This window comes from Columba livia, chromosome 1 (assembly GCF_036013475.1).
Source record: "Columba livia isolate bColLiv1 breed racing homer chromosome 1, bColLiv1.pat.W.v2, whole genome shotgun sequence".
Lineage (NCBI taxonomy): Eukaryota > Metazoa > Chordata > Aves > Columbiformes > Columbidae > Columba > Columba livia.
This window is the reverse complement of record NC_088602.1, coordinates 35,208,886-35,233,441: the sequence shown is the minus strand read 5'-3', so window position 1 is coordinate 35,233,441 and position 24,556 is coordinate 35,208,886. Positions and strand designations below refer to the sequence as shown.

Sequence of the window (24,556 nt, the reverse complement as noted above, 5' to 3'; positions counted from 1 at the left end):
TCAGAAAGAATTCCAAACTTTTATACATTAAACCAAAGGCATCCCAATAAGCATGAGTCAAAAATATGGAATATACTTCAGATAAAAGGAACCTTTGTTCTCTTAGACACGTATACAAATCTTCTTGTATAGTTACTGCCTACAGGTGTACTGATGTCAAAATTAAGGTATGCTAGCCAGATATCTCCTAGAATGTTCATCATACAGACGAGGTATAAGTTTGAATTTCAAAGAGTGAAATACTACATTCTACAGACTTATTTTATTCACTTGTTGAATATTGTCACAGATATTTTCAATGGATTAAATCAGCCCCTTAAAACTGGTTCATTTTTCCCTATGCTCTGTAGGCATGTTTGGTGTAAAAACAGAAGCATTATCAAACTAATGCTGTTGACTCTGTTCAAATGCTAGAACTCATCCCATGTAAGAATACTGCCATACTGTAAGTATTATTACAATTGCAATATCATTTGGAAAATTTATGTATCTGCAGCTTCTTGTATTCTTAGCAAAGACGTGAAATTTAGCTTCTGTGTTAGTTACTGAATTCAGTAATCTGTCCCTATTATAACTCTCATTTCTACCTGTATCAACTAGAAGCAAAGAATCAAAAAAAGTTATTCCTCTTGCTATTTATGTCTGAACAAATACAAACCAATTGCCTAGAGATATAAATAGGAATGACTTGCAAAACATTGGCACAAGTGCAGTAGAATTTATCCAGTTGTACTTTACAGAGCTGTTCTAGCTGAGATGGAGTTGACTTCCTTCATAGTAGCACATAGGGTGCTATATTTTGAACATGTGACTGAAATGGTGACAACATATCTGTGTTTCCACTATTGCTAAACAGTGCAGCCTCAAGGCTTCCTCTGCCCATTCAGCAAGTAGGTTGGGAGAGGGCAACAGGTTGAGAGGGGACACAGCCAACACGACTGACCCAAATTGACCAAAATTGAGCACACTGCATGGAATCATGCTCAGCAATAAAAGCCAAAGGACAGGAGGAAGGGAGAGATGTTTTGGGTTATGACATTTCTCTTCCCAAGTAGCTGTTATGTATGCTGTGATCCTGCTTTCCAGGAAGTGTCAAAACATCTGCCTGATGATGGAAACTAGGGAATTAATTCTTTGTTTTGCTTTCCTTGTGCACACAGCTTTGCTTCACTTACTAAGCTGTCTTTATCATAGCTCATGAGTTTTCAGCTTTTGATCTTTTGATTCTCACCTCCATCCCTCCAGAGGGTGGGGAGAGTGAGCAAGTGCTTGGGTGGGTGTTTAGCTGATGGCCAGGGTCAACAGACCACAAGAACCCACATCCTCAGAATCATTGTGCCTTGGCAAAAAGGATGGTCCAGTGAAAAACAGGGCTTTTCCAATACATCATCCTAAACTTGACTTGAAGATGTCACATTACCACCATAAACAGATGAGAAGTATTCAGTGGTAGTTAAGAGCATAAAAGGGTTGGTTTTTGTTTGTTTGTTTGTTTGTTTTTCCAAAATGAAATAAGTAAATGAGAGATATTCTATGAGCAAGTTTCACTGAACCACCATGCTAGAAATTGGATTGCTTTTGAACAGACTGCAGGCTGAAATGCAATAAAAATTTAGAACTGGGACAGCATACACATCAACAAAACAACTTCTTCCAGCTGCCCCCAGGCTGGCAAGGAGTAGCTGATAAACCTGGGATGCACTCTCATGGGGGACAAACTCTTCATATGGTTCTTGATCTATGTGCTACTCATGGCTTTAATAGGGATAATTTCCTGCTAGAAACTCAGCTGAGAAAACATGCATTTCATATGAAGTATTATATTTTTTGCAACAATTTAGTCTTCCATTATCTACTTCCAATCCCATAGCTAATTTCCTTTTTATAGCTCTCCTACTTCCTACCTCTATCAGAAATTTCAGGAGAGGAATTAAAAAAAAAAAAAGAATTAAAAAAGCTTCCTTGGAGTATTGCTACTACTCTGCTTCATATTCCGATCCTAATAAAAAATGTACCCTTCTCCAGAAAACAGAAAACATATGACCTACTCTCAAAGGTATAAATTGGGCTGAAGATTTAATTTAGTTTCTGTTTTGTCCTGATTGCATCATTGCTGCTCTTTTCTAATAAGAACAAAGTGTTTAGCCTCTATATTTTCCCTCTTCATTAATTGTTTTCTAATTTTTGACTGCTATGTGTTTTCTAATCCTCTGACTCTATTTCTCAGCGTTAGCTTTTTTTTACCCTCTCTATTCCAATTTCATCTCACTATATCTTCTCTATCTGGTTTGCTCCTCTGTATTTTTAAACAACTCATTGATAGATGTCTATTTTCCTTTCTCTCCTTCTCATTTCAGTGTTTTCCATCAGTCAGTCATCTTTTGAAGTGTTCCTATGTTTGCTTAAACTCAAGGGCCAATATTTTAGAAGTAAATATAAAATTCTGTCTGCCTTCTTCGTATTACAAAACTGCCTTTGACTTTTGTAACTGTTTTCTGGTTTGCATTTAGTTAAGATTTAGGATCTGTGAATATTTCAAAACATTTAAGTTAATTGTAAACTTAGGAAAGAGTATAAATATAAAGCACCTAGAAGAAAGAAAAATGAAGGCCTAGATTCTGGGTTATGCAAAGAAATTTTAAGGAAAATAAGCACAGGAGAGAACTCTGTGTGATTTCAGGTATGCAACTCCCACTTCCTACTACTTTGTTCTGTGGCAAAATTTCTGCATTGTGAAGTACATTTACTACTAAATTAAGTTGAAAACATAATAGGGAATTTGAAAAGCGATTCCTACATCACACTGAGGTCATTGTTTTTGCTAGCTGATGACCAACCAACTGCATTTAGCTATTTATCCAAGATCGCATTCTCAATGGGTACAAATCTTTAGGGCTCAGCTGAAGACAAAAGAACTGTGATATTTTACACCAGCTGAGTAGCTGGCTTGTATAGGAGGATCTTTCATGTGAGAGCTGGGGAGATTTAGGTAAAATTTGTACAACTTTACTAAAGAATCATTGGCTAAAAACTAAGTGCAGCTCTGGGATGGAATGTGAACCTCAGCAGGGAGATGAAACAAGTTAAAATACATTATTTATGTGTATCGGCACTATCTGCATTCAGTTATTATTGATGGAAAAAAAGGAGAATAGGGCAAGACAAGAAGGGCATGCAGAGTTTGTGGCATGAACTACTAAAGCAAAAGCAGTTGCAGCCTTCAGAAACTAGGCTTCGTTCTATTCAGCCTCCACTGTCTTTCTCCTACAAGCCCACTTTTGCTCCATCTACTGTCAATAGGTGCAACATTCAGTATGTGCTGCAGATCTGTCAGTCTAGGTGAGTCTTTTTTTGTTTACTCTTTTTGCACCACTGAAAGCTTACAAACCTAATTTCAAAGCTAAGTCTATCTCAGTAATATTTAATTATCTCTGATGTTCAGTCTTTTTAAAAATCATATATTTAAATTAAATGACTGAAAAATAATCCTAAACAATAAAAGAAACAAAACCAAAGGCTCTCGCAGCAAGAACACTCTATTTTTTGGTTGTGGGATTGTTGGGGTTTTTGTTTGTTTGTTTTTTGTTTTAGGAAGTGCAAATTATTAAATTCTGTTATTCCTCAATTTGAAGAGTAGGACAAATGCAGTTTTACTCTTTGAGTAGAGATATGCTTAGTTTAACTAGTCTGCTTTCAATTTCTTTGACTGAGTCCAAATTTCCCCTTCTTCACATGATTCTGTAGGAAACAGAGTGTCCCACCTGGGCTCCAATTGCTCCTCTAAAATGCTACAGGACTTGCACAGCTCCTGTGTAAGCAACAGATTTAATCCTTCTTATTTCTCCTTCTTACTTCAATTTTCTTTCTTTCTTTCTCGTATTTTTCCTGAAAAAAAAAAAAAAAAGGAAATATTTGTTTAAAGAGCTCTATACACGGCACATGGCAAACTATTTGATCATATAATTCTATGTAACCCATAAATGTGAGACCTTCAGGGGAGTGAAAATAATTATTTAAATGCTGATAGATATATTGTATTTTGAGGTAGGGGTTAAAAACATTAGGGTTTTCTGTTTTGCTTTGTTTTGTTTCTTTCCCCAAATATACTCTCAAACAAATCAGGCAAACAACTCACCTTCCCAAGCACCACAGGGAAATGAATACAGGGATTCATAAGTACTCGCCTAGTTTGTATGCATGACTCACTGTCTGGTGGCAAAAATCAATTTGCCTCTTTAAAAAGGCCCCCTTGGGGACAGAAGAATGCAGAGCTGTAATGCTTTACTGTCTTGAGTGTCTTTGTCTGATGACAAAGAGAACTGGAATTGACAACGGAGAGTTATACTCATGACTTCAAATGATTCATGTGTTGTGACTTTTTCCCTCACCTGGCTTTGCAAAACTGCACCTGCAAAGCAGTGCATCTATGTCATTCATGTAGTCACCTTGATTGCACGCTTCCCTGGTATTTACAGGCAATGACAGTGCCTTGCATCTCGCTAGCTATTTACATGCTCTCATATCCCATCACAAATCAAGCACTCTGCTGTCTTTACGAGTATGCAGGCTTCCTAAATAGGAGTCCACGCACAACTGAGAACTCCATTGAGAATGTTTTAACCTGTGTGCCACTCAGTGAAGCACATGAAAAAAAAAGATGGGGGTGCATATCTACACACGTTACATTAGCTTGCAGACAGCATCAGAGGGTGGAGACAGTATTTGGAGGTAACTCAGGAAAACCAGATTATATTCACCATTCAGGCCTTGATTTTCTGTATGACCTTGGACACAAACTTTTACCTGTGTGTGACTGCTCCCCTTGTGCTCCATCTTGCTTTATTTATTCAAAAGGTATAATCGTGAAACACCATACATTTGCACTGTAGCCAGTGCAGAGGGGTTTCTGTCTCTTACAGTCACCAGCTGTTTCCGTATTACAATTAAGAACATGCAATAATACCTTTCCCTGTTTAACCTGCATCTTCCAAATATCAGTAGAGCATTGCCAGTTGATACCACAAGAAGCTCTGGCCCAGTACATTTGGATTTTTTAAAGCATCTATCTCGTATAAAAATAATGTCAACTGTTATATTTCAGTGTGAAATTGATTAAGGCTTTGATATAATAACAGGACACAGGAAAACACAGTCTGCAGAAACAAAATGCTGGGCTGGTCAGGAAAGCTTTCAAATTCATATTTTTTCTGCTTGTAAATTTTGCAATCACCTGTAGGCTTTCTAATGAAGTGAAAATAAAAATTAAAAAATTTAGTAAAAGGAAAAAAGGAAGAAAAAGATATGATTAATAAACGTTTTTTTCCCAAAAATATGAATTTGGTTTTGTAGTGAAAGCAGAAGCATACCAATTCTATAAAAATGGAAGCTCTGACTTTAGAATCTTGTTTCACTTGAAAAACAGAGAAATACAGTTAGAAAAAAAAAAAAAAAAACGTAAAAATGCATCTGTTGTATATGAAGATACTCAGGGAGACAAAAATATGTCCCAAGTTCACATTATATGCAGTGATAGGCTGTCAGTGTACAGATGATAAGTTCTGCTGGCATTGGAAGTAGACAAGTAATTCAATCCGGAGCAAGCTAGTATTATGCATAAGGATATTCTGGATTGATTGTGCAAGCAGATGTTCTCTAAATTCAATCAAGAAGTGGTTTTTGTCACTTCTGTTCGAACAGGCAAGCCAGCTTCATTCCCAGTTGAGATGAGAACAGGAATCCATTGCTTACTCTATTAACAATAGACAATTTTTCTAATAATGAATAGATTTTTTCCAGTCCTCTGATGAGATTGTTGAGTGCCAGATGTGGCTGTGAGAATTTATTTTTCTTTCTCTGGAGAGAGAGCAACAGTTTTATTTTGGTCTGGAGTGCTTATTTTAAATGTATCTGAAACAGTAGTAAACTGCTAAGTAGCCTGTGCCAATAGGTAATGTTATAACCCTCTCTAACAGCGCAATAAATATATCCAGAATATAGGATAGGAAAGAAAATGGGTGATAAGAGAAAAAAAATCAACATCATACAAGCATATATTTGTGCAATGAAACGTTACTTGAGTCCTAGATATCATTGGTGGGATACAGTGATAGCACCATGTTTGTATACTCATGTGTTTTCCTTGTATACTAAAAAATGTGCACTGAAAAGAAATATTAAAAAAAAAAAAAGTTAGATTTTAGGCCCAGACATACTTTTCCTAAATTGTTTAATATTCTTTTATCAAAATTTAAAATTTTATATACAACCTCAGACCCTCTGTGGAGGATCTGTGGAGCTCTCTTTTCTCTAAAGAAGAGACCAGTTTCTCTCTTTCTTTCTTTTTGAACAATGTGCATAAATCAAAAGCTTTTTACCATTACTTACAATTAGAAACAAAAGCGACAGTGTCAGGTATTCCCAGAATCTTACTCCTAAACCTGTAGCTTTGCCTTTACATACAACTGTAATGAACTGGCATTACATTATTTTACATGCATTCGCTTGAGGAAGGTTTCCACATGTGCTGAAGTAGCAAAATGAGTCAATAAACTTCTTATGACAGAGTTGGAGAACAGAACTTTTGTTACACAATCCCCCACCAATACCAAAAACAGTTCCACTTTTTCTTTTTTTTTTTTTTAATGCCTTTCTGAGCATAACCTATTGGCATCCTGCTTAATACGCACATCCCACGGCCTACTGGGCCAGCATAACTTAGTAGGAAAGGGAGCTGCTGCTGGGAAAATGTACACAAGAGAAATGAGTTGTAAAAGTGTAATTGGCACACACACACAGCAACATATCCCAGACAACCCAGAAGACATCTCAGTCTTGAAAACATTTACAACCAAGCATAGTGATTTACACCCCGATTCCAGTGAAATTTCTCTTGAGAGCAGGTAATATGCTCAGTAGTAATTAACAAGCCAGAATTTTCTCTGTTATTTTCACTGACTCTCATGCCTCTCTACACTGTCAAAGAGGTGTGAAAGAGAAAGGCCTGAGAAGAGGGTCTTATTTCTGATTTTTTACCTCAAAGACATTTTAATGCTATCAATCCATCTTTGGAGAAAAAATGTTGCCAATCAAGTAGAATCAACGAATGTGTAAACCCACGTATCCCCATCTCTTGCATCTCATCATGTGTGCTCTGACAGTTCCCCAAAACAGCATTCATCTAAGTAAGTTGTGAACTTCAAAGTCTTACCAGCAAAATTTAAATGCGAAACTGAGCAATTTCTCTGTCTATTTAGTTCTTTCTGCTTACTTTTGCTTTGTAGTTTTCTCCAAAACACATGTACACAAACCAACAAACATGAGACTGTCCACAGTTTGCTGCATGAACTCAGGTAGCCAGATGTGGTCAGCAAATCAATATTTGTAACTGTTAAACATTGGCTCTACCAAATGATAAATACCCCTCCTCTTCCAGGTTTTAAACAAGCAACTTAACATTACCTGTTCAAAAAGACACTCAAATACTTGTTGGGCTTTCAAACTTGTGCTGTATTTTCAGTGAAGTCAAGGGGACAAATGTGTGCTTAAGCAATGTCTTATTCGAGCTCCCAAAACCAAGCTCTGTTTTAGCTACCTAAATGTGAATTTAGGGTTAAAGCTGACATATAAAATGAAATATGGTAAAATTACTTTTCACCCTGTAATCCAAAGGGAGAGTGCATGACAGAAGACGTTAAATATTGCTCTGTGCTTCTATTACTAGGCAAAATAAGTGAGGAAGCTTTGGCTGAATTCAGGCAATATTTTATGTGGATTTGTAACTCTAGTTTTCTTTTCTGTAGATATTTGAGTTAGAATGGTATCACTTGAAAAATGTATTCTTCCATTAAAAAAAATATTTTATTCTCAGTCTTTTCTCAGAACTTTAACCCAACTTTAAAGCATCTTTTAAAAAAAATATATATATATATTTTTATGTGAGTTATAAAGCTTTTTCCTATGATCACAAACACGGTTGTGTATGACTGATACACATGACTAATGATCAAGTGTACAGTATGCATTCCAAGAGGAATCTGTGTGGTATAGTTTTTGTCTTCAGGATACTTTTGGATTTACGACTTATTAATTAGGATCAAGTAATCCTCTATTCTTTCTAAGCTAAGTTAGTAAAATATTTCTCTTATATTTCTCACGGAGGTTGAATATTAACAAACATTTTTCCTTCAAGAATTTTACCAATTAATTTTCCTTAGTAGAAATAGTTTCATTAAATCATCCATTTCACATATCTCAATATTCAAAATCAGTACTGTAGGTGGATGAAAAATAATTAAAAAGAAGTGTTTTTCAGCAACCAGGGGTAAAATCTTATTTATCATTCAGCTCCATGGCATAATGACCTCTGATTTCACTGCAGCCAGGATTCAAAATAATTTCTGGTATTTCTACTATTCCAGCCAAGATCTCATTACTTTATTTAATAAGTAATGAATCCTGGATATTTTCCAAAGAAATCTGACACAGCAGGTTATTTGGTTTCAGCTGATACTTTCTTCCTCCTCACAACGTTTGACCCTGAAAAGACTAGCTGAAGCAGAGGTGTCGTTGCACCACCTGGATATAAGAGAACAGTTCTGAGAGAGAAGAAAATTTAGGGTTTTAGCTTCCAATAATTTCTGAAATTCTCTTTTTCCCCTTCTTATCCCTACTATGCCACCCACTTTTGCCTCCCAGCCACACTCAGCCTCCCAGACCCATCACAGCACTGTTGTAACTCCAAGGCAGAAGGGGGGTAGCTAGAGCACTTGGGCAGAGGTGCATGGAGGCAACAGGGCAAAGCAGGGCCCTGTGCAAGCCTGCCGAGGTGAATTCCTGGCTCTCAGCTCCTGCTGTCCTCACTCTTCCTCAGCTGCTGCTGAGAAGCCTTTGCCTGACAAGAGACACCTTCACATGGGAATCATTGGTCCAGAGAGTCGGGTGAGAAATGCTCAGGTAGGACCTTTCATTTCAAATAAACTCAGCGTGTATCAGCACAAGACTTCCAGCTGTGCTGTCAGACTCTGTGTGTTCAGTATCATGAAGGCCCACATCATGAAAAAGATTTTAGAAAGTGCTATTTGGAACAAATTGCATCAGGTTGCCAGACCGATCCTAGTGTAGATAACACTTGAGGGAGAAAGCCTGAAGGGAAATGCAATTTGTTTTTGTTTTCATTCTGAATGAAACCTCCTCCAGAAAGGAATTCTAGCTAACACATCATCTTTATTCTACCACAAGGTTAGAAAGACTCTTCACCACTTTTGTCACTCGTTCGTGAACTTAGACATATTGATTTCTAACTTAAACGAAAGTTCTGCTGTAGCCCCATGGAATACCATTTCACAAATTCTGCCCTTATAAGTTGTGTAGCTACTTCTAAGAGCAGAATTTACCAAAAGTATTTCAATTTTTGCTTTTCAGTGACCTAATATTATTTCACTTGAAATAATCTGAGTACCTTTGGTAGCACTAGATTTTGATAAGAAATGCTGTTTGAAAAAAAAAATATTTTATGCCTAAGTCACACTGTCACTTTATATTAACTTTCTTATCCATTTCACCTTTATACTGTCCTCTGTATTCATTCATTTTTAACTAAGTTATCCTTTTTCAGTCCTGAAATAGATTTTAAAAAGACAGGAGTGCCCATCTCAGTCTGAAAGGAAGCTATTTCCCTGACGATTAAATGCAGCTTGAACTCAGTACACAGAGAAAAAAAAATTCGGAGCCATGTTCATACTGTAAACTAATGAAGATAATGTATATCTCTTTCACATGCTTCCTGTCCTTGAATCTTCAAATGCTTCACAAAAAGTAAGTCACTTCAGTACTTTAATGTAAACTTGTTCAGTGATTAGGTACCCTGAGTGGTATTCTAGTTCCAGTAAATCCTTAGACAGAAATGTTACTTTGTATCAAAATGAACATGATCAACTGAATATAGTTTAAATATCAGATTTTGTAAGATAATTTTTGTGAATTTCTTGTACTGCGTTTTGATTCTGAAAAATTAAATGTGACAGTTCTGTAAAGAGACAAACTGTTTTGCTCCACATTTCCACAAGCACAGTCATAATCTTAACTAAAAAGACCTCCAACCTAAAATTAGTAATGACAGTACTCAGCATCTTTAAATTCCTGCTGTGATTTGGGTGTTTTTTGAATTTTTCATTTTTGATCTGATATCCGATTATAGAGGCTGTACTATGTCATTTCTTTGTCTATAACAAGTAGGAAGGTATTTCATTAACTTCCTTTCTGTCTTCAGAATCAGTAAACCTCAGTCCCTGCTGCTGTGTTTATGTACATATGTAATTACAGCACACTTCCTGAAGGTTTCTAACTGCTCTTCAGAACACAGAGACCTTCCCTATCTGTATGTACCAGTCCCAAGTAGCGCAGTATATAGTAATACATGTACACCATTAATGCCTTTTGGAATGATACTAATGATTCTTAAGTAGCATATCTTCCATTAAGGTAATGTAGTTCATTACAAATGTTCTTGTAACACTGTTACATATTTCTTGCTTTCATGAGTGCCTATGGTATACAAAAGGTGAATCAGATGCAGACATCCAAAACGTATCTTCTGGGTAGTTCCTTTGTATTCTTGCAGTAGCTCTACTCCCTAGGCCACCATATAAAACTTTTAACAGGCTGCTGCTCACCCTCCCAAAATTTTCTACTGTGGGATTTTAAACAGCAACATAATAATTCTACCTGCAAGGATGCTACATCCACTTTCATTAGCTTGGCTTTCAGTAAAAAATTTAACTCTACAGAATGCATGAAAATCCCTACTGTGAAACCTGCCGTCTTCTAGGTGTGGTCACAAAAGCTCTATAATTTCTTACTCTTTTAAAAATCAAACTTATTTGAGGCTCTGATTTGTCCCTCATTTTCTACACGTAGTCTTGGTGATTTTATAAATACTGAATAAAAATAACACATCATGCTTTGGACAGATGAACACAGATAGTCTTCATTATTCAGAGTCTTTTGTAGTTTTCATTAGCATACACGGAGTCACCAGCCTGCCGAATAAACAGAACTTATAGGTTAGACATGTATTTTTTCAGCTGATTTATTTCATGATGCAGAAAGTACTTAAGTTCTGTTTCAACCCTTTTCTATGTAAGAACAGAAAGCTCCAATTAATAATGGCAAATTACAGCCAGAAACCTGTGCCTGAATGAGCTTGTCAGGACAATGAGAATTTTCTGCTTATTATTTTGAAAAAATTCAAGTGAAAAAGAGAAGCTGTGAGCAGTTGTAAAATGCTGTCTCTTGTCAGGGCTACACACATATGTGTGTAAAACAGTTTGCAGGATTAGGGCTTTAAAAGTCATTTAAAAAATATATGAATGAAGCATAAAGAAAAATGCCAAGTTATTTAGCAATTAATTTAAAACGTTGAAATTCCTCTTAGTATAAATCACCCTCTTCCCCTATTCCACTTTTATTAGCAGTATTACAAGGACATGCTAACTCTAAGAGAGGGCTAGAAAATCTGGGATTTGATGGTAGGAGTCACCAGGCTTTGCCTGCTTTTCCAGAATAGCACAGCTGCCCTAGAGTCTGCCTGGATATAACAGACAGGAAAGGATACACTACACCTTACAGCTGTTTATTTATCCCCCAAACTCTCATACAAAATATACTGACTTAGGTGTTTTTAAGGACTGAGGGGATTTCCATCGCAGAAAATGCACCAAGTTTTATTGAGTTGTTGCTGAGAGTTACAGCAATTACATACTAGACAATGCGCACACTAAGAGAGGAGATAAAATAAGTTCAATAAAAGCAGCCTTATCCGTTGTGCTATGAGCTCTTTTTCTCCAACCAACCTCTAACAAGTCCATCCGAAGTCAAAGAGCTTGTGGGTAGCTTGTTTGGCAGCTGGCTGAGCTGCACAGTCACTGGATTAACTCACCCACAGCTGCCTGTGTCCACCTTCCTGGCAGCAGCCAGGTTTTGGAACATTCTCACAATGTTTACAGCACGAAATCCTGCAATGAGAACCTACTCGTTCCCTGCAGGCTTGGTGTTTCATCCAGACATACTACAGCCATTCTCTTTATACTGGAGGAATGCTTACAGTTAAAATAGTAAACAGTTTAGAAGTATTATTATAACATGTGTACTGTGTAAACAATAATAAAAATAACAACAATAATGTTCCCTACTCAGTGGGAATAAATGGATTCTTACTTTATCTTAGCCTACCAAATGAATGGAGGAATCATTTCCTTCCTCTCAGCCAGGACAGCCAGTACAAATAATTGTTACATGGGTTAGGGATAAGCACAGGACATAAAGATGTCCAGTTACCTGTCATCAGCTAAACTGTAGTAGCTGATCTAACTGTGGGCAGTGTCTTGTGAGGGCACTTTTTAGCTCAGCTAAGAGCTGATAACCCAATCTTCATTTAGATCAAATCACTGTGTATCTTAGAAATAATACATAATTACAGAATTTTTTCCTTTCCTTCATGTATTTTTATGCCCCACTGTGTTCAAGAGATTTCTTCAGTAACTGGAAAACCTGGGAAGGCCTCCAAGGTGGCTGCATCTTTGATTACATGGAGTCAGGTCGTGGCTGACAGTTTCCCTTAGGGCAGGTCTGTCAGGGCACAACTATGCCTTCTCATGGTGTCTTTTAGGGCCTTTCTTCCATACTAGGATAGCATCTATGAAGCACTGAATCATGGCAAGATAACACAAATGTCACATGTGCAAAAGATGTTTGTTCAGATGAGGCCACAAACCTTCCACTATACATAACTTAGTATAGCTACTGCAATTTCTTCATTAGTTACCTTGTTCACAGCTTTTTCCTAATTGTAAGAGGAAAGATAGTACAAAAAATTATAGGGCAGCCAGTTCCAGCAGTTTCCCTCAGAATGAACACACCTGAGTTTATGAGACCTTTTGTGAACAAAAAGTTTTCAAACAAAGACATGGGAAGGGAGGAAACAAAAGAATAGACAAACCTTTTAAAAACACTGTGGGATCAAATCTGAACAAAATTTTATCAAAATAATTTTATTTTTTTTTAATTCAAGTAAGCGATAGTAGTTGAAAGAATAATTTGGGTTTATTTATTCTGGTGTGCTATTTATTGTGGAGCAGATTGGCAGCTGCCCATCTCCCCTAGAGAAAGGGCTAAATACAATTGCACTGCTCTTAGGAACTCCAGCAGGGAAGAAACTGATGCCAGCCAATTTTTTGTTGTAACTTATTTTCTCTCACTGGTCAACAATTTGGAGGCCACTTGCATGGAAAAAGGAGAGAGCAGGTTATTGGCAGCTGTTCTGCTGCCATGGTGATTCCTACAGTACAGGTGAATAGTGCATGGAGGATCATAGGGGGATACTAGTAGGTAGGAGTCATCTTTTTATACAGAACAAGAAATAATAGAGGAAGAAAAATAATGTACATCTGTAACAGTGAAAAGACACAACTTCTGATATATGAAAGAAAGAGAAGGCAGTAAAAGGGATCTAGAGAGAGAAAGAATGGGGATGACTGGCAAAGTTCATTAAATTTGTTTTATATCATTTTAAGAAGCTGTTGTGCGACTGAGGAAATTTTCCTTTGCTTGTTTTTTCTGCTTGTTTTTCTCATAAACTTATACACAGAAAAATGCTGGCCAGCTCTAAAAAAGAGGCATCAGTCATGCAGGCATTTAGCCAACATCACCAATGGGCCCTATGAATGTCAGGTGCTGTTCAAAAAACTAATTAGTGTGTTTTCCTTCAACACTTTGTTAAAGAATGTTTCATTACCATGCAAATGGCATTAACTCACAGCACAAGCTAATTGAATTCTTACAAAAAATCCCAAGCAGACCCTTATCATAACCTGCTGAACAATAAATGCTAAACTCACTTTAGAAAATAGAATTTGTATTAAGTAGCAGGACACTGACTGTCAGACTATTACAGCCTTTATTACTTCAGATACTTTGAGTCCAAAAGTAATTCATCTTGTTACCTTTGTTAACAATGGATTGGCACTTGCCACTGTAACCAGCTGGACTGATAGCTGAAAAGTGAACTATTATACTGCCTTCAGTGAAAACAGCATGGTTCATACACATCCCATCAAGTGTGGTTTAAGTTGTCTGCTTCTGCTGCTGCAGCCCCCATCCTTCCTGCCAGCAGCAATTATAGCAGGGCCTCTGAGCAGCGAATGGCTTCAGAAGAGCAGCAGCCACGTGCTCACACCTCTGTCCTCCTTGCCAGTGCGCTTATACGTGGATTCAGTCTCTGTAGTGGACTTTCCTGCCCTATGGCTTTCCCCACACACATTTATATGTTTTCATAGGTGGGTGTTTTCATTCCTCTCCACTCTTGCATTCATTTTGGGTGGATCAAGACATTTCAAAAGTCCGTTTGGATCAGTTCCTACCTACTCATTAATCGCTCATTAAGGCCACCTTATTCCTGGCCTTTCACTTAGCAAGTTTACTGATTCAAGCCATAGTGAAGCACAAGTCCCAGCTGGGAGACAAAAGCTACCATGGATGCTGTGCATGGAGTTTGCCATTGGCACAAGATTCTGGTATCAGAGGAACAGCAGTTTATAGCACTTCTGATTCACTGAGAATAGACTCTGCCTTGCACAAATATAAGGTAAAATATTATGACTTAGTCTGAATTGGACGACATACAAGTACTATCTTCGAGGTGATAAAAAAATGCCCCAACTGAAGATGCAAAAGAAGCAAATGAGAGGCTTGATCAGACAAAACTCATGCACTTAATACAACATATAAATGTAAATGTGGTTGCTCTGCTGTCTATATTTGGAGGGCTGACATTCAGTACCACTCTACCTTAGTGCTTTTGGCTAGTAGAGTTGATCCCTTAGAGGTACCAAAGTGCAAGCTCTGGAAGACAACTGTTGGTGAGTAGAAGAGAGTTTCAATATCAAATTGGAGAGAACAGAGGGTAGGAATTTTTTTTTTCCTGGTGTCAGTCATGATTAAAACAGTAATACTCAGAGGTCCTGAAATGGCAGTAGGAACAGTATTAATGTAACTATTTTATCCAGATGAAAGTATTTCTCCCAGCTTCAAAATAAGATCCAACTTAAACTTTTATTCAATGCAAGGATTCAACCATTTTCCAGGCAGGAAGAAAATAATACAGATATTAACCAAATACCATATTTTTGAAGCAAAGTAATTTATTCTCAATAAAAATGTGCAGATAAGCAGATGTGCTTTGAGATAGCAACAGTTTTGAGTCCTTTAAAACAGAAATACCCACTGTAGAATTTCTTGGTTTGTCCTTGTCTCAAATAATCTCAACAGTAGGTTAATAGACTTAACCTTGCCACTGGAAAGCATGCTCATATATGTGTAAAATAAAAGCTTTTAGAAGAGTGATGGCAGAAATGAGATGAAAATAGTCATTCTTGTCCACAGAGATTTTTAAGACCTGAAGAGAATTTTTAATCTGATATTATGATAAAAGAGTAATCATTCATAAACTTCTGTAACAATAAAAATTTGCAGAAAGACATTGGTTTGGGTAAATCAAAACACTTAATTTTTTTGTCATTTCTAAAAGTGTTATTACAATTGAAATAATTTTCTCTTACGGTGCTCTGTTTTTTGAAATAACTATATTTTTTTTATTTCTGGTTCAAAAAACTTACATACAACTTTTAATACAATGGATTTTTTTTTTCTATTGTTTGAGCTTTTTACTAAGATTGAAGGTTGGTTGAACTGACCACTGATTCATTACTCTTGTAAACTAATATGTCTTTGGTTTTCTGTGTTTCCAACCCACTCTAATGAGTCAGTGACCCCTTTAAGAAAGGCAAACATCTCCTACTGATCCATCTAGGTCTGAAGCCCACCCTCAGATCCTGGTTTGAGTATTCTGTCCCTTTCTTGCAGCCCATGATATTGGGATTTCTTCCCCTAATCATCAGGACTGGGAAGGTATTGGTGTACATCCCAGTCTGCGCTGACACAGAATGAAAATTTTGCCAATCAGAATGACTACTCAAGGAGAAGGCTGGCTTCACATCTTCATGAAAAAGAAATCAATTTTTCATGAAGTTCTATTAAGAATGTTTTATTTGGATCCTCCATCAGACATTTATGAAAATAACAAAATGTAACAATGGAGCTTGAGCTTTTCTTTGCACACCTCTTGATCATTGCAGAACAATGCTGCAAGGACAAAAGGAAGGGAAAAGCAGAGTGTGAAGGTGGATAATGTGCAAAAGTAAGAGGAGGAGCAGAAAGAATCTGCAGGATCTGAGAAATGGGAGATCTGAGGCGCTATTGCCAGACAAAACATCTGTAAACACACCTTCTCTGCTAAGTGTTTTATACTGTCCTGGAATGAAGTAAAACAGGGTCTGTGCATCAATGAATCTGAATGGAAGAATAAACAGAGAAAAGGGTTTCATTTAACTTAAGATCATTAGCAATATTAATTATTTTTGCCACATCTCATTTTTAATTTCTAAAACAGAGAAACGAAGAAAAAAAACCCACTACCTCACCAGAATAAAATGAAATTCACCTCACAACTAGAAAGAGTATTTGCTTTGAAATGTAATTGAAATAAGGACAAAGTAAAATTACAGAACAGCAAGGCAAGCACCCACTACATTTTCTCTATGTGAAACTGTTCCAAAAACTCAGTGGTGCAAGATGCACATACTGTGTAAAATGTTAAATTATTCATTCTGTTTGTATTTAATGGTTCCAAAAAAAAAAAAAAAAAAAACACAAGCTGGTAAAACACACACAACATTTAACACATCTTTATTTTATTTTTTTTTTTAACTTTAGAAGGCTCTAGTTCCCACACCACCTGTGTGAAGGATATATTATTTGCCTCTAGTTTTATCTCCATCCAAGATTAGTGGAAAGGTGGAAAGGTGTAGAGTCTTCCATTCCCATGAGATACACATACTTTCACACCCCCCCAAGCATGTTGCATTCAATTGCTTGTTAAACAGAGCTGATGAAACTGAGAATTCTTAAACAAAACACACATTAGCATGCCTCTTGTTTTCTTAGTTTTTCATTGCTCCATTTGCTATTTAGAACTTCTTCCCACTTCTATTCAAGTGAATAATGAAACTCTCATTGATTTCAATTTGAAAGCCTCTCGATAGCATTAATTAACGTCTAACTGTTGAAGAAGGAAAATCAGAGCTGCGTAGTGTTATCAGCTGAAGTTTTGCTCCTAGATATGCCCTACACTTTAGCTCGTAGAAGTTTCTGCTGAGTGTGAGATATCTCCTGCTTATGGTCCTGTTGGCATCTCTTTTGCACAGTGCCTCAAATTCTATCTGAGTCATAATAAAGATAGGGATAAAAGGAAATATAGAGCACATATCCCACCTTTAAAATCATGCATGGCTTGTAGTAGTTAGCAATTATCATTTAAACTTTTGAAGCAAAGGGTGCAGAAGAGATGTTAGTCAATTCCATCTTCTGTTCTATAAGAAGCCTCACAGAATAGAAAAGATCAAACACTGGCTACTTCAAGCAACAAGGCTACTCTGTGTGTATTTCTGAAGTGACTGAAAGGCTGGGAATGCTAATATCACTCCTCAGATTCCATCAGCTGCAGAAGTAACTGCCCTCCTTCCAGTCCCAAACACCTCTGTGACTCTGGGACTGTCAGCAGACCAGATGCTTCTTCTGTCAGCAGAACAGATCCATCTCTTCTTTTCCCATATTTTCAGAGTGCTCTTACCTTTTTCTTTATAACCTGCTCCACTAACCTTCACCATCTCCCTGCTTTTTCATCCTTCATCCTTGAATGATTTTAGATGTTCCAGTTCATCTGAAGAAGATGATGATGATGATGCCAGTGAAAATGTAACCATTAGGAAAGAGGCATCCTGAACAGTCAAGCTTTCGATCTCATAGATAAATTGGCTGAGATCTTTCAGAATAATGAACAGTTCTACAAAGCTGGCCTCCAAAACTCAGTCCTGTTTCTCCATTCTTCCCATCCTATGTACCATCCCACGTGTTTAAACTCTCTATATTTCTCAGTCTCAGCCTACATCCATTCCTATAGTAATTCCTAGCAAAAACAAATGCTTTGAAAGGAACATATCTTTCAGAGATCATGAAGTATGGCTTGTTTATGTTAACAGGCGTTTGTTTATAGGCATAACTAGAGCTGCTTGCATTATTTATTTTATTTGTTTAAAATGACAGTGGCTAAAATTCATTTCTGCTTTTTGAGAAAAATGCATTTTGAAGCTCAACAATTTTCATATCTTCCTACCTTCTCAAGATGTATTTAAGTAAAGTTCATCAGCTTTATTCTGAAGAAAAATATTTCACTGAGACTAAGAGCATATTTTAAAATTATGCATTGCTGATGGATAGTTTAAGTGGCAGTGATTTTTCTTTTTCTGGTATTGCTGGCACTGGTCTGCTAAGATCAACAGAACTGTGTTGATTTACAAACAACTGGAGAGCTGAAACATCATTTCGGGCCATTATGTATGTGTATATATCTATATACATAAGGAACTCTGAGCTGCTTCTCATTCAATTTAAATTAAAAAAAAAAAAAAAAAGAAGAGAGAAAAATAAAAGAAAAAAAAGTGGTGAGATTTGAGCAAGGATTTGAATTTTTTATTGTAGCACACATCCATGAACACTTTTTCAGTGTAAAGCAGGTATGCTTTTTTTAAAATTAGTATTTTTCTTCCAGACCTCATCATCTCCACGGGAGGTAGCTTTTCTTTCTTTTGAATATAGGCAATCCTTGGTCCCCAGTTTCTTGTGGTCATATATTCACTGAAGAAAAGATTCTTCTCCCTCTTGCTGGTGTTTTCAAGAGCGACTTGCAGAATGACTTACTATTCACCTTCACAAACGGTGGCACAAACTACCCAAAGGGAACAATCAGTAAGAAGCTATTCAGCTTTTTAACACTTTAAATCAGATAGTTTTGGAACATAGATATCACACATTTTTCAGTTGTTTTTAGTCTTTTTCTTTAATACTATTTGCAGCATTTGCACATTACTAGTTTCGGAGCCAAGAGGAGGTAGAAAGAAAGATGTCCGTACCTGCTTAGCCTTTACTTAATATAGCTTTTTTCAGTGTATGTTTCTGAAGAATGAACACTTTCAAACCATTTTTGCTTAATCAAAAGAGACCTTATGTAATATTTTATAGAGTTTCAACGGCAGAGTTTTCTCTCCTCATATCCTACTCAGAACATCACTTTGGATCACCTCCGACTGGATTTTAGCAGGTGAGAAACTACAGTGACTGTCAGTTCTGCCTGCAACCACAGACATACTTTGATGTTAGCAGACACATTGAATGACTGCACATCTATGAGACCTGTTCCTTTTAGTCCCTGTCAAAGATTCTTTTGGACAGGATATATATGTAACTGCTTGCCACCAACATAATCATAGTTTTTTCTGAAGGAACTTGGCTTTTTTCCTTTCCATTATCATGATGACTCTCTTCTACTTCTCTAAATCCTGTTCCCCACTGCAACAAAATCCACTCCAGAAAAAAAAAAAAAAAAAACAGAAGGAAATTGCAAGTAGCAGGAGTGAAGAAAATCTGCTTCTAATGATACATTATTGATTAAGGTGCTGTGAACAAACAGATCTATTTTCCCCTATCTAAACTCAAAAATTCCATCTTGAAGAATCCTGTTCTGGGTAGTATTTTCCAGTTTGGATTGTACATAATGGACTTCTTTCATTTTATAGACTTGGGGGAAATAAACATAAGAGAATGGAAAAAAAAAGATTCAAAACTTCCCTTCAGGTAAGAACTAACACAAATATAAAAGCCAACCAACAATTCCTGGCTGTTTCTATATTGCATGCAGACTGAGAAATTCATGCATTCAAAACTCTTCTGAGGGGAGGACTACCCACAGATACCTCAGCTGTACTCTTATTATACAAATGTGTGTTGACATAAAGTTGCCTAAATAGCCAAGAAGTGCATTTTCCTAGTGATTCCCACTGCACAGCTATAGATCCTGCCCTTCCATACTAACATCAGTGTGGTTCCATGGTGGGAGTTTTTGCCACATACTGAAGCAGCAGAGCAGAATTTGCTTAAAGTAACAGAGAGATTGACATATGTTTTCTCCATCCATTTGGCTAGCCTACAATAAAATGCCTAGTGCTCCATCAGAGTTTGTAATTGATTGGCCAGCAAACAGCTTGTTGATAATAACATATTCTAGCCATCTGATGTTTTGAACAATCCAGTAGCAATTTGCAGCAACACTATTTACACTATGTTCCCTGCACTGGGCATGGGTCCAGCTTTTACCACCACCAAGACGAACAAAGAAGCAGGAGGTCTGTCATAACCTTCAGAAGGTTTTGCAAGTAATTTTAAGATTTTTCAGAGGCAGTTTGACTTCTAGCAGAGTACTCAAGCCTGGAAATCTTTTTTATTTTCTTTGTTTTATGCATCACATAACCTTATAAATGGCGAGGGGGGAGAAAGGTGTATAGAACAACTTTTCATAAAAGATAAGCATTTAAAGGGCATCAGGTTTGACTGCCAGCAAAGACAGAGAGTCTTAATCATTCAAGGAATACTGGGGACCTCCCGTTATTCACGTTCAGTGACCCTGGGCTGATCTTGTGGGCCATGTAATGCAGTGCATCTCAAAACAGGTCCCCTACCTATTCAGATTGACTGCATTATTTTCCCTTGTGTCCTTTCTAAGGAATCCATTTCAGAGTGGGGGCTGGTCTATGTGTATGTCTGTTTACACATATACATTGAATGAGTATGCAGGCAAGGTAGAGAGACCCGTGTTTCATAATACCATCAGATCAAGAAACATAAATGTATGTATTAATAGGAAAGACAGGATTGTAAAGGAAACTTACATATCACAGGTCTGAGCACCAGAGGACCCCAAATCCTAATGCTCATTCTGCAATACCTAGAATAGAGAGATGTAAATAAGACAGGACTGCTTAAAGTCCAGGGGCACAAGATTAGGAACAACTTCCTGCATGTATTCATAGAACACTTTTATTCAGGTTTCTTCCAGACCTGAGCTTGGAAGCTAGATATCTTCAGAGCTGAGTGATCCCTTTTGTTTTAGGCTCTCTGTACCACAAAAAAAAAAAAAAAAAAATATATATATATATATATAAAAATATTATCTACGAATAGGGAGATGCAACTACTACCACTGACAGATGTCTTATTAGAAGCCAGGTCTCTCCTGGGGCCAGAAACATTCCTCAACTCTCTATGAAAACTTAATACATTGGACTCCACGGACAACTTCTATGGAGAACAGCTGAGGGTGTGAGCATCAGTGAGCTGAATTGTGAGACTGAGGAACATATCAAGATGGAGCTGTGTCTGGAACACAATGTAAAGCTTCTGGGGAACAGTTGATTGCTTTCAAAGTGCTGTATAAATTTAGGCACTTCCATTAGTATACAACAGCAGAGCAAGGATTGAGAAGATCTACATTTTTTACTTCCAATGTCCATTTCAAATCCTCAGTTCCATTTTAACAGTGAACATATATTTTCTTTAATAGAAGTGTATATTCTTCATGTAATCATAAGACCTAACAATGATCTGAGTTGTGATGTTATCAGTCATATCCCAGTGACTTAAATAGATTTATCTAGCCTTTTTATAACACTGAAAATGAGACTTTTTTTCTCCCACAGTGGCTATGATAGACCAATACTTTGCTAGAGTACATGTAGGATAAAAAACAAAAAGACATAACAGCTATTCAACACCTCTATGCCTAACACTCCTATGGAATCTTCTAAAAAAATCCTCAGTTAATCCTTTTTCTTGAATTTCCTTTTTAATTCTTATAAGCAAGCAGAAGACCCCAGTGTCACTGGTTATTTGGTTTAAATTATTTAGTGTAAAGATAATAAGGTCCTCTTGGCTAAAAGGAGATTTAAAGTCTTCTATATGTTTTAAAAATAATATAATGTAAGATTTTGTACAAAATGATCACCATGATGCATTTCAATGTGTTAAAAAATGTCTCCTTTCCCTAAATTTTTTCCTAATTAAATAATGACAAGAAAATAAAAAGCTTCAGAACTCTACTTAAATAAGTTCTTCTTTGAAGAGATCACTTTACCTGTGAAGTTTTTGTCATTTACACAAACTGAGAATTAACTCTTTTCCTAGTCACACTTTTTGTTTTGTAAATGTCTGAAATCAATCTTGCCATTTAATTTCCAATGGAGTTTTTTATTCTTTGGAAGCACATTGGCTATATACAGTCACCTTTGATTTTTTTTTTCTTTTTTTTCCTTTTTTTTTATCCATTTTACAGATTCTTCAGCTCAGCTGTTCCATATAGGCTGCCAGCATTTTCAGATGGTTGTTTTCATTATTATTTAATGTGCATGGGTTTCAGCAAATATTGTAAATACAACTGTTGCTTATTATAGGTCTTTTTTCCCCCTATAGTAAGTCAACTGGCAACATTCCAAACCCTTTTAAATTTCCTATGACTAGAAAACTATGCATGCAAGGTCTGTTCACTCTTTCAGATGTTTGACATCATTACTATTTAATATGCGCCTTCAAGAAATGGTGTTGCCACAGCATTTCCTGACAGCTTTACAGTTCTGCTACTTCATTAAATACAGCTGTAATTATGGTTTTAAAAATAAATAGTTTGTACAGAGACCTTAAGAACCTGAATTTAATTTGCTACAGAGCTGCTTCTCACTCTGTCCAGCAATATTATTGGAGACTGGGTTGTTATAAATTAGATATCTTCTCTGAGTTTCCTGAAAACAGCTGCATCCAGAACCCAATATAGTTCTCAGCACTTACTTAAAAATAGTAGTATTTACATGCCTAGCAAGAGATACGGATAATGAACTAAAAACTGAACAGAGTATAGACGAAATTGCTTCAGCATCTCTGGTTCATATTTACGTCTTCTGTTACAAAAACTTTAGCATGAACAGGTGTAAAAGGTCACTGAAATATTTCTTCAAACATTTAAGCAATTCAAATTTAGACAATTATTCCAATTCTATCTAAAATACTTAGATCTGCAAAGCCATAGTAGAATTTTCACATGGTCTGTGAACTTTAAAGATTTGTGGTTTTTTTCTACTCATGCTCACATAAACAGTAAATAGACTTCCTTATCAAGAATGCACCAAGGAAATGCAAATCCTTATATTTCCTAAACTCTTCTGTTGAATATCTAGCCCTCTGTCTATCGCACTAGTCAATTATTCTCTGTATCTTTAAATAACCCCACAAGCAATTTCACAAAATTCTATTATGGTGCTCAGTTCTGAAAAAAATATATACATTAAAAAAAAAAAAAACAAAAAAAAAACTGTTTTGTGCCCCTTCCTCACTCTTGATCCTCTGCCGCCTCCTCTTCCTCCTCTTCATTCAGGGCTAAAAAGAAAAGCCTTCAGAAAAAGTAAACCTTATTTTTCTGGCTGTGTCTCTGTATATTAGGAAGAAGAGAAAGGTATCTCTTAGCCTGAGACATTGAAAAGTTGATCAAGAGGGTGTTTTAATGGTTTGTCAATGGAAAAGAGGGCCTTGCAGACTGATGAAACTGGAGAAGGCCCAGCACTACGTGGTAGAGATGCAGAACTACAGCAAGATAGAGGTGTTTCTTTTTAAGCATTTGTCAGCCATAAATTATGTGGAATATTCATATGCAAGATTCTATAATGCTGTTTGTCCTGTGTAGCTGAAAGAATGTAATCCAGTTCTAAACCTTAACCACAGAAAATCTTTCACCATAGGGTAAAGATTTACCACACAGGGGAAGGATCTTTCTGAGGGAAGGGTGGCAGTCTGCCTTTGACTTTGGACTGTCACAGGAACTGGGGCCTTCTTAAATCCAATAGTATACTGTTTCAAAAGCAGGATCTCACCTTTTCTATTATAAATAGAATGAATGCATTTAAGACAGAACAGTGTACCTTACCAAATGCATTTTTATCCTGCCTGTTTTGTTCTTCCTCCTGGGGAGAAGAAGCATGAGAGAAAGAGAGAGAGAGAAAATAAGCCACATGTAGCAGATATTGCCAATGTTGTTCAATTCACTCTAAGAAGTTATTCAAACACTGTTTTAGTGGGCAAACATGATCTCATTCAGAAACATAAAGTAGCTCTTGGTACATTTCTGTACCATAGACCTTTGTGGTACCTAACCCAGGCATTTGCATTTATTACAATAAAAAATGAGTATTAATTGGCTACTACATTTCAAGATAGTATCTTTTAATCTTTATAATTGCACAATATTCATAGGTTTGAATTCCATTAGCTGCAGCATGCAAGCTGGAGTAAGAGATGGGTCATTTTGCATCAGGTAGCATCAGAGTCCAAGTCATCACCTGTAATCTGCTGTGACAGTTATGCCATTACACAAATTAACACAACATTTCATGAATTTAAAATAAAAAAAAAAAAATCTCATATCAGGGAAAAGTATTCAATCTGCATTTCTGTCAGATATTTATCAGCCTAGATATCTACTGGAAGCAATTATTTGAATTATGCATGATTATTT

General features: G+C 36.6%; 1 long non-coding RNA gene across 1 annotated transcript; it reads right to left on the bottom strand.

Annotated features, from left to right (window-relative positions):
* Positions 1-52: 52 nt before the first annotated feature.
* LOC110358354 (uncharacterized) lies at positions 53-24,023 on the bottom strand. The gene is made up of 3 exons (XR_010470929.1): positions 23,969-24,023; positions 20,892-20,947; positions 53-3,885 (listed from the first exon to the last, which is right to left on the bottom strand). It is a non-coding gene; the product is annotated as an uncharacterized LOC110358354 (long non-coding RNA).
* Between the last annotated feature and the right edge of the window lie 533 nt (positions 24,024-24,556).